The sequence below is a fragment of the Neopelma chrysocephalum genome, unplaced genomic scaffold (assembly GCF_003984885.1).
Source record: "Neopelma chrysocephalum unplaced genomic scaffold, ASM398488v2 Primary Assembly neopelma1_135, whole genome shotgun sequence".
In the NCBI taxonomy this organism is placed as follows: Eukaryota; Metazoa; Chordata; class Aves; order Passeriformes; family Pipridae; genus Neopelma; species Neopelma chrysocephalum.
In genome coordinates this window covers 177,142-188,136 of record NW_020897797.1, presented here as the reverse complement: position 1 = coordinate 188,136, position 10,995 = coordinate 177,142, and the positions used below count along the sequence as shown (strand labels likewise).

Sequence of the window (10,995 nt, the reverse complement as noted above, 5' to 3'; positions counted from 1 at the left end):
ACTCCCCCAGAAGCAGGAGGCAGCATCATGGAGCAGGCACAACGTGCCACATGAGGATCAGCTTCGTGAGCTGGATGGGTGACACTGTGCAGCAGAACACAAACTGCTTATTCTTTCACAGCTGTTCTCCCAAGCACTTAGAACATTCATTCCCCTCAGCATGCAGGAGATTTACGTATTTCACTTCCATGGACATGGCAGGAGAGACCCTCCTCACTTGCAGATTTGTTCTTTTAATAGGCATCCAGCACAACTGGGAATTGAGCACATGTGTGTGTCCAACAGAGAGGAGACCAGAACCAGCTGTAGGCACAAAGAACTGCTTAGGAGGCCCATTTTTTTGTGCTGATTTGCTAACTCATGGGCCAGCCAAATCTTCCTTTTTAGGAATGAGAAGAACAGGAAAAACAGAGGACCTCATCTTCAGATTGTATCACCCGTGGAAGGGGAGTTAGCAGGGAGAGAACTCTCCACATGAGGTTCTCCTCTCCCTGATGCAGCAGCTGGAGCAAATAAGGTTCATCGTGGGCAAACGTGAGCTCATTGTGCCTCCACTCCAAGCTGGCAGAGCAGTCGGGGTGTTTGGGCTCTGAGTCAGTGCTGTGATAACTCGCTCGCGTGACCTGCTAATTGAAGTTTGAGATCCTTCAAGATACCAAACTGTGGCACAGACCTGCTGCTCCGAGTCCCGGCTGTCTCAGAATCCAAACCTTTTCAAATCATAAATTTTATTGCAAATCGTAGAAGGACAATGTGGGGTTTGGGAGAGGCAGGCCCTGAACCCATTCTCAGTATTTGGGGTAAGTCACCTGCGCTCTGTGACAACAAGACAAGTTCAAGAAACACAGTCCTCAGCAAAGCCCTTTTAGAGTCAGCCACACAAAAAGGTGAATCTTAAAGACAAAAGAAAATGGTATTAGGAGGGAAGATGTGGCAATGAACAGAGGCCTTAATTTGATGCCAGTGGGTATCTCAGAGTAAGCAATTTCCCCAAGGATTGCCAGAGATGCGAAATGAATTGTAAGAGCTGCTTTACAGGCAGTTGTGGGCACACACCTGCTCACAGCCAGGGAAAGACAGTGCGTAAATGTCTGGAATATTACATAAAAGCTGTCTGGGAGACTGGGCAGAGCAATTAAAATCCATCTCGCTTAAATGAACCCTGAGTGCGGGTCAAACAAATCTAATTTTTATTGTTCCTTAAGGAGATGTCTGCACAGGAGACAAAGGGGGGATGCAGCCATCAGGTTAAAAAATCAAGATGCCTTTAAAAAATTAAATGTTCACAATAGTGCTACAGCAAGCTGGATAAATGATATATTACAGCGATGGTTTAAAACTAATTGATGACTAATGTTGTAATGCATTTGTAGCTACACTGATCTATTATATATCTCAGCCAAGCTGAAGGGACACTTCAAGGAGAAAAATTGCTAACTGTTTTAACCTGATGGAACTCGGGGAAAAAATAGTTACTTTAGGAGATAAATGGAAAGGTTGTGACCTCCTAATGTACATCTGGGTCTTGCAATGCAAAATCAAATTATCATTAAACAGAATGTGATTGGTGATGGAATTAAAACAACTGCAAACCAGAAATTTCCGTGGGGAAGCAACAATAGCCCAGTTTGAGCTGGGGGCACTGGCTGAAAAGCTGCCTGGATAAAGAACTGGTGTAACAAGTTGGGATGGAATTGCTTTGCTCTATAATGAAAGTTGGTTTAATTGGAGACTGCAGGAAAACAGCAAGCATCTTTACATCCATTTACATACGTAAGCCACTCTATAAACATTACTTAATTAGTGTCTAAATAATTAACAATTTACCCTAAGTTCTCAGTAACATGTGTCTCTCTGGATCTGGGAGGGGAGACAGATGCTTCATTTTCCCCTCCTCATTTTTGTCATGCCTGAGGCTCGTGCCCTCTGGGTTTTACCCTTACAGTTGGAATTTGGAGAAGATGTCAGTCAGGCTCTGCTTATTTTCACATCTAATTCATGCAAAAACCAGGTTTCCTCCCGAGGCAGTAAACTGGCCCAGATTTGCTTCAAAGTTTGGCCCAGGTTCAGTGAATGACTCACTTTAACTAAGGTACATCCATCTTCCTGGCTGGAACACACAATGGGAAGTGTTGTCACAGAGCAGATACCCCCTAGAACCTCTCAGGGATTCAGGGGCTCAGAAACCAAAAGCAGTGGCTTGTTCCATCCCCTGGTTTCCTGTTACCCAACATTCAGGACATTGGGTGGGTGTACCAAGAACACTGTTACTCAACCCTGAGTGCCAATGTGGGGTTTCGCTTGCTAAACATGCTGCAGAGGGCTGGGATGTGCTGCTGGAAGCTGGGCTGGGAGGGGCTGCAGTCATGAGCCTCTCTGGTCCCAGGATCTGTGCAAAAGTCTATGGAATAAATCTGGCAATAGGTTACAAATGAAGGTAACGTCATGGGCCACTGCTAAAATATGGATTACCTTGAAAATGCCATGGTTAAAAGGCCAAAAATACTACTCTCAACCTCTGAATTGGTTCCCTTTATTAGGACTAGGTAAGATATAAGAGAACAATCTGACCAAGACACCCCTCACCACAGGTGACACGAATTTTCTTCTGCTTGAAAAGAAGTTAATGAGCAAGAACATGAGCAGCCTGTGATATTCTCTGACAGCAAAATATTCCTCTCTAACAAACTAACCTTCCGGTGGGAAGGGAAATGCTTGTAATACCAAATTGCAAATATTTTGTACTCTGAAGGGTTCAATGTTCCACAAACCTCCATATATTTTAACTGCTGTACCTTAGGCTTCCTCCTCTGCATTCATTCAGTTCTGGTTTGAAGCCCAATTCAGGCAGCAGCTTAGAAAAATAGTTGTCTAGCTCAAGATGGAGCAGCTGAAGTCTTAATTTGGGAGGTCTTTCTTTTACAGGGGGACATTACTTTTGGGTCAAAATTTTAAGTTATTCAGGTCATGGTACTGGTGTCAGTTTTCAACATTAGAAACTCAGTGACAAAAGTACCACTGAGCTGACTTAGAACATTTTTTTTCTCAAAGGATGACAAACAGTCACATCCACAGCTCTTACTGGGATTTCTTTCCTTCACTAACATTAAAACAAAGCAACTCTAGCAGGTACTGTTTATTCCATATGAAGGTGATTTCCAAAGCTTGGGGCTAAGTAGATAATCCTGTATGTCCCAAGATGAGGAGTTCTCAGGGTGTGCTGTGACGATGGGGAGAAGGTATCAATGGGAACATCCCATGGTATTTCCATGATTGCAACAGACTGTAGGTAAGGAAACTGTTCCTGTGTTTGGATCACACTCATAAACAATGATCCCAGCAATTCTTGGAGAGGGTGGAGTTACGCACCCAGTCACATATTCCTCCTAATATTGAAACAGTCAGACATAAAATAACCTAAAATAAGGGAGCAGTTACCACTTATTCCCTTCCTCGATTTCTTATCTTGCTTTCTAACAACATTCCTACCTGTGGTTGACAGAAATGGCAAAAATGTCCAGTATTTCTGGTTTTTTATGTGTCTTGACTTTTATTTCACTTTCAGCTTTTTAGACTGGTCAATGATTCAAAAAGTTGATTAAAGCTGTGATGGTTTTATCATTGCTCTGGAAAGACAAACTGTAAAATCCAAAGGGTAGCAACCCTTTGGGGATTTTAAAGAATGGATTTTAAAGAATGGGATTTTAAAGAATGCTTGAAGCTGCTTCATTTGCTGCTTGTGCTTAACACTGGAAAAAACTTTGAACTGCAGCTGTGCCAAAGTTTTTTTTTAACTCTTGTGCACACATTAAAACACATTTCTCCATACATTTTAATTTATTGATAGCATTTGCTCCATTTGATTTATACTAAGTCTTTATGATTGTCAGATTAGTGTAAGAATGCAAGTAGGAAATTGAAAATGTACCTTTGATTGTTCTATCTTTTTCCATGTTCTTTCTAATATTATGTCAATAGTCTAAAGGAGTTTTTGATGTGATACACTGAATATTTTGACTCAATGCTGAGAGCTCAGCACTGGGCACATCATTTACCAGCTCACTGCTGTCAAAAGCTATTTCATCCTTCCTCCCTCTTGACCCAAGCTCGATTAATCTTTCCAGAGTTTTGGTTCTGGTTTTGAAACAGTGTTGATTTTCCCAGGAAGCCTTAAGAAACTGAGCATCTGCTCTGTGCTGTTTGGGCAGCTTGAACAACTGCAGAGGGAAGGGAATAATCTCCCCCAGCCCCCTGACAGGATCACATCCCACCCCATCACAGTGCCCGGTACAGGCAGCGCTGGCAGGAAGAGCCGGGGAAACTCCTGTTTTCTGGGCCATGACCTGTGAGGCTGCAGAATTTTAGGAAATACCAGGTTAGCTCCAGGAGCAGGGAGGTGTTATAGCTCCTTTTCTGTGATTCTGCACAGAAGTTTTCAACATCAGTGAGAGCATCAGTGTGTGCTTCAGATTTCCATCTGTCACACAAAGCATAAATCCAAGGCACTATGTGAGATCAGTCATGCCCAAAACATTTAAAGGTACCTAAAATGTTGGTGAATTAACATCTTAAATTTTTCTCCAGAGTCCTGAGTGGTGCAGATGTTCTGCTAATCATATATTGAAAGGTCAGGCAATGCATTAAGTTTGCAAAATAGATTTATATAACAAAGATGAGGCAGAATGAACTGGATCCACAAATGTTGTTCTACTCACACTGTCTATAATCATTTCATTACATTTATTTGGGGCTTATCCAGTTCTGCTGCGACCACCTACTGACAATGTATCTGTAAGGAAGAAGAAAAAGCACGAAATTCAAATGTGCAAGAAGACATACAAAATAAACCCTGTGACATTTTCTAACATGTGAATGTTCCCAAATGCCAGACTAAAACATCCCTCCGACCGTTTCTTTTACAGACTTCCCTTGTTCCAGAAACTTGGCCTTACTTAGGAGGAAACCCCATAACTGTCCCTTAGAAGTTGAATTGCATCAGTGTGGGTAAGATGTTGGGCCAAATTCCTTAATGGTGCAATTCCATGAAAATCAGAAACCCTACACCAGGGCTGAATCTGCCCTGTGGTATAAAAATTATCTCCCCAGAGGCAAGACTTTTGGAAACAGCATCATATTTTAATTCTAAGCAGACAATTTGTTTTGGGTTGTATACAGAACATGACACTCTCTCTGCTATAGGAACCAGCTACATATATGGTGATTTTATTCCTGTTTCTCGTGCTGTTTGGCCTATTTGTGTATGATTTGCAGGTGGCTACATGATCCTACAAACTTCTTTTTATGTAATGGAATGAGCCCCTGCTCCATCTAAGATTTATAAAGATTACAGTGCTGGCATTAGAACATCATTTGTACTTTTTGCAACAAGTTTTGGAGAAAAGCTGTGTGTTGTTTATAATCTTGGAAGTACAGATCCCAGTTAATCCTACACTTGGAGAACAGAGAGTTATATTTTTTACAAATTAACAGATCTTGACTGCTTGCCTCCCATGACTGTGTTCACTGGCATTGGAATTCAAAGGGCAAAATAGGATCTGCCTTTTGTAGGAGGTGCCAGGTGTGGAATCAAGACATGCTGCCTGAAGGGGGTTTGAGCTGCCTTCAATCCTCTCCACACTGACTGGATTTGGCACCACTGTGTGATATATCACCATTGTAACAAACTACTTCTCACAAGCTGGTCAAATCCTATGGAAAAAGCCTTGGAAGGATGTTGCCGAAAGAATATTTAACCTCTATTATAGTTGTTTTTCTGGAGATGTGAGGTATTGTGAAATTTGAGGAGCTCGACAAGATTTTCACAGCTTGGCTTGTGAAATTCATTTCCAGCTCGAGAGATTGTGATTTCATGATTTTGCACATCTGGATTGTGGCACAGAGCTGTGATGAGAGATGTGTGTGGCAATCTGCCTCCGTCTGCCCCTGGTCAGTGAGGAGTCCTGGCTGTGAGTTGTCACCTGCCTGCCCTCACCTGAGCCGTGTCTGATGCACACAGGAAAGGCTGCACAGCTAGAGTTGGCCTGACATCAGTGAGCTCAGGAATTACTTCCATATAAATGTTAATGATAATATTAATATTTCTAATATTTAAGGAGTATAAAGGCATAGACAAAAATTTGCATGGGTATCTGTACTGTGTGTTCTGTGGAGCAAACAGAACATTTTCACTTGCTGAAAATACTGCGTGCACAGACTGCTGAGCATCCCCTCTGCCACACTGCACCAGTAGGTTGCTTTTCTGGCCAGACAGTTTGGGAGGGGGGTCTTCTCCTTAACTAATCCGTGGAGATCTGGCAGCCTTCCCAGAGGGGAACCAGTTGATGAAAACACGACTTTAGGCCAGCATTTTTTCAGCATTCACACCCCAGAAGGAGAATTTACAAAGGTGGCAAGAGCCATGCACATTTTCCCTTTGTGCATCACTGTGTGACAACAAAGTCATCCCATTTTCCCACCAGGATCACATGGTGTCACAAAACTTCACTTATTCTTATGGCATTGGCAGTGTGGTTTTGGAAGAAAAATCCCCGTGCTGTCTGGAATGCTCAACTGTTGGGTACCAGAGTCGGAAAACATCCTGCCTGCCGTGAACGTTAGAAAACAGAGCAGCCCTGACTCGAGTGCCAAGTGGTTTTTTGGAAGGCTGACTCCCCTGAGAATAAAGGATATTGGTGTCCAGCCAAGAGGGCAGGCAGGAACAGGCCGTGGGCAAGACACTGGAATTTTGGAGCCTGAAATACTGTATGTTTGTTTGTATCAGTTTCTGACTTTGGTATTAAAAGGTGAGCTGCCCAAATGGGTCACAAATTGATAAAATCTGAATTATTTTTTTTCTAGCTATATTTAGAGCCGTGTAAAACAGGGATTTCCCTTTTTGGCTGCTCAAGTATCTGAGTGTAACTTAATATTTCTGTTAAAAACAGAAAAAGTCCCCCAAAGGAAATTTCCTTTTTTTCCTATGGTACACTCAAAAATTCCTTCTTGTCGTTACAAAAAATTCAATTGGTTTTTACTTCCCTATTTCCCTGTTTGAATGAATAGTCCTAATCTAATGACCCCATGAGCATTTCATCCAGAGTATTCTCCAGCTTCTATGTCCTATACCACTGTTATACTTATTTAAAATGAGATTAAAAGCCACTCTCAAGTGCTTGTATGAACTGCCTGAGCACACGTGATACAAGAACCTTTATAAATATTGTCTTCCCTTTCATTGTGTTGCTAATCAACACCTAAGTGGAATTTTTGGATGCTCAGAGATACTTCTGGAAGTAAAACAATTTGCTTGCCTTGTTCTGGTTTGTACATGGATTGGTTTTAGATGAAGTTTTCTGCATAGAAACCCTTGAAAATGTCACACACCATCAGTATGTCCCACTCTTTCATTTGGGGCCCAAACATAGATCTCAAAGCCATCTCTGTTCAGCCTCTGGGGCTGAAATGCACCCACTGGGCTGGGAGATGTTGTCTGGTGTATTTCAGAATCCTGAATCACTGGATTCAGAAGTGCCAACAATTTTTCCACATAGTTATTTTTGCAAAATGCCCTGTTAACTGAAAATCCAGGCCCAGTGTTTGCAATTCCAGCATGGCTGTGGGGGCAATTCAGTGAGGAATTCTGCACGTGGTTTTTTGCTGGGGTGTCTCCCATGTGAATATCTGCACTCCCAAAGTGATGCTTCCCACTGATATTTACCAGGGCGTTGGGGCAAAACTGGGATCCACAGAGCCCAAGAGACATTTTTGTGTTAATCTCAACAGAGTGGGGCTGGATCTTTATTTCCTTGACAAAGCTGGAAAATGTTCCTTCCATCTCTTTCCCCTTCACACACATATTTTCTCTTCTTTATAGAAGAAGTAATTTGTCTTTATCTCACCATTCACCTCTTCCTCTGATTGCAGTTAATGGAATTGTCACCTTTATGGACTCATGCTCCATTTCTCAACCTGTCTGGACTTTGGCCTCCAAAGGTTACCATGAGTAGTGAAGTAATATGATTGAGTCTTTTTGGACAGATTTATGCAAGATTTCTTCTGCAGCAAGTGTCACATCTAGTCTAGTTCTGCAACAGAGAATATTTCAAAGATGCCAACTGTCATCTAAAACCACTAAATTGTTCTGAGGGGCTGGTTGAGAGGACTCAGGGCCATCCCGGGCAATGCTGATTTACACTACCTGGAGCTGTATCCCTGCAGCTTGAAATATGGGCTTTGGTTAATAATGATAAAAAGAATGTCCCTCTCTCCCAGAAAGTCCATTTAAAATGGAATTTTCATCAGTTACTCTGTAATGAAAATGCAAAAGGGTATATTTTAAGTGAATCTGTCCAGAATCTTGGAAAAAGAGAGGGGTTATTTGGAAGCAAAACCACAACAGCCACGCTCTAAACAGGGAAAGGTGGTCTTGGGTTCCATTTCATACATCTACAGGGGATTTTCAGCTTTACAGAAAGATTTTGAAATTATAGAGGATTCACCACACATGTTCCTACTCCTCCTGCATTTGATACAAGCACAAATCAATCAATCATCATTATTCTGCACTAATACAACACCTCTTAACCCTCGGCTTTCAGAATATTTCAAAGGAGCAATGAATTAAACCTCATGTGGGCTTGGGAATATGTAATAATCTAAACTCTGATTCTTCCATTAAAAAAAAAAGAAGGCATTTTCAGGGCTTTGATTTTGGAGGCTGGAGATCCTGTAACTTTCTTGGAAATGTCTTCATTTGTCACCCCCTTGGAAAGAAATCATGTGAGTGCTAGGGAAGTGAGATGAAATGGAAAAAATGTATTTAGAAATCTTAAGTTAATACATTTGTCTGTACTTATTTTTGCTACTTCTTGGAGCAAAAAGACCTGGATACACTGAGGTGCTAATGTGATATAGGTATAAAAATGGCAAAATTGATCCCTGTCTGTAACTAAAAGAGTGCACAGGGAATTATCATCACCACTATACAAGTCTCTAGCAAGCCATCATTTTGAACATTACACTTTATGTCAGGGTCTGATCACCTGTGCTCAGAAAAGATGAATTCTGACTGAAACAAGTGCAGAGAAAGCTTATTAGATACTGCAAAACTTGCTGTTACGAAAGAAAATGTACATGGTTAATGTTTAACTTGGCAAAACAAAAGAAGGGATTTAAAAGGTGTCTACAAATACACTGTGGGAGGAGAATAAGTATTATTTAGATTAAAAGAAAGTGTTGGCAATGTATGAATATATAGGGGACAGAAATAAATTTGGTTTTACTGAACAGAGAAATAGGATTCTGGAGCAAAACAGCAAAGAAAGGAGATAGTTGGGAGGGTGAAGAGTCAGAACTATGAACCAGCGCCCAGCATGTGCATGGTAGGGTTGTAGGATTTGATTGTCAGAGACAGAAGCACTCTCAGGTCCATTTCTCTGGACTTCGTTTTACTGTTTTTCAGTTGAACAAAACATTTGGGTGTCTCCACAGTCACGGCGCTTTGTTTTAGGTCACTGAACTAATGTGAAACAGCTTGTTTGTGTCTCTGAGTCCTGCACTTTCTCTCCATGGAGCACTTCCCTGGTCAGAGTGGGATTTGTCCCCATGGGCCAGGTTGGACTCAGATCGGGATGGAATGTCTCAGAAAAGAGACATTTGAATCCTATTACAAGAGTGCAGACCTGTCTTGGAGCAAAGCAGAGCATGAGAGCACACACTCCCACTGTGCCACAGGCTGATTTGGAATTACAGTCAATAGAGAGATTTTTTTTTTAAATCTATCTATTCAAAGCAAAACATTTGAATTAATGCAAGAAAACCTCCATTTAGTCAAATGTCCTTCCCTGCCCCACCTACATGCAAGGTATTCCCAATGGGAAAACGGATTTTCACCCAGATTTCAGTTTTGTAGCAGTGTTTTCCATCAGAAAATCATTCCAACGGAAAATTACTAACTGGTTGTAGTACAAAGTGACTAGAGAAGCTCTCAAAATGATTCAGTGGTAAAGCTGGAATGAGAACCCACAGCTCCTGACCACGAACCCTGTGCTCTGACCACGAGACAACACTCATCTTTCCCTGAGCAAGGTTGTTCCTGCAGCATTTCTGCCTAGGCCGAAGTGGGAATACTCTGGAAATGTTGCAAGACAGCTTTTTTGCTGCAAGATTTCCTGCTGTAGAATATTTGGGGGATAACGGGAAAAATCCCTGGTGGCTTCCTGGGGCCAGAAGTGTTTGGACATGATGGGAATGTGAGGGTTGCCATCTGCTCCTCCCTTCATGGGTTGTGGAAGGTCACAGAGGGCTGTGGTGGGATCTGCAGTGTGCAGCCAGGGCTGTGCCATGGGTTGGACTCAATGATCTCAGAGATCTTTCCCAACCTAATTGATTCTGTGATCTCTGTTTCCCAGGGATGCATTTGAGCAGATCCCACTGCCCCGTCCTCCCTCCATTTTAAGCAAACCTTAACTAAACTCTGGGTTTATTCCTCACATCAGCAGTTTCCCAGCTTTTCAGGTAAAACTCTCAGAGTAACTCTGTGCAGAACATCACACTCGCGGCTCACAGCCGTGTTTTATTTATTTAAGAAGCAATTACATATTTATGGGTCAGAGGGTGGTGGACATTAGCTCTGACATTCCCTCCTGCTTATTTAATAGTCTATATATTTATATATACTCTTCCATATTTACATATGTTTATTATTATATTTATTCTTGTATATATATTTATTTTTCTGTATTGTGTATCTCCTTCCCGGGGCTCACCATGTGGCTTCTTGCACCGCTCCAACGCTTCTCTGACCGCCTGTATTTTGCAGTCCTTTATGAGGGCAACGGGGCCGATAAATACGATATACCAACCCCTTTAGCAAACCAAGCCAACCCCCCGCCTTCTTTGTGCTTTATTCGCTTTTAAACACAGGATAAAGGCGATTCCCTTCCTTCTGCGCCGATGCCCCATAGCGCCGAAGGAACCCTGCGAGCCGCTCCCACC

General features: G+C 42.1%; 1 long non-coding RNA gene across 1 annotated transcript; it reads left to right on the top strand.

The window, feature by feature from the left end:
• Nucleotides 1-414: 414 nt before the first annotated feature.
• Nucleotides 415-7,033, top strand: LOC113975229. Its single transcript, XR_003536787.1, has 4 exons — nucleotides 415-2,246; nucleotides 3,152-3,289; nucleotides 4,923-5,004; nucleotides 6,480-7,033. It is a non-coding gene; the product is annotated as an uncharacterized LOC113975229 (long non-coding RNA).
• Nucleotides 7,034-10,995: the final 3,962 nt, after the last annotated feature.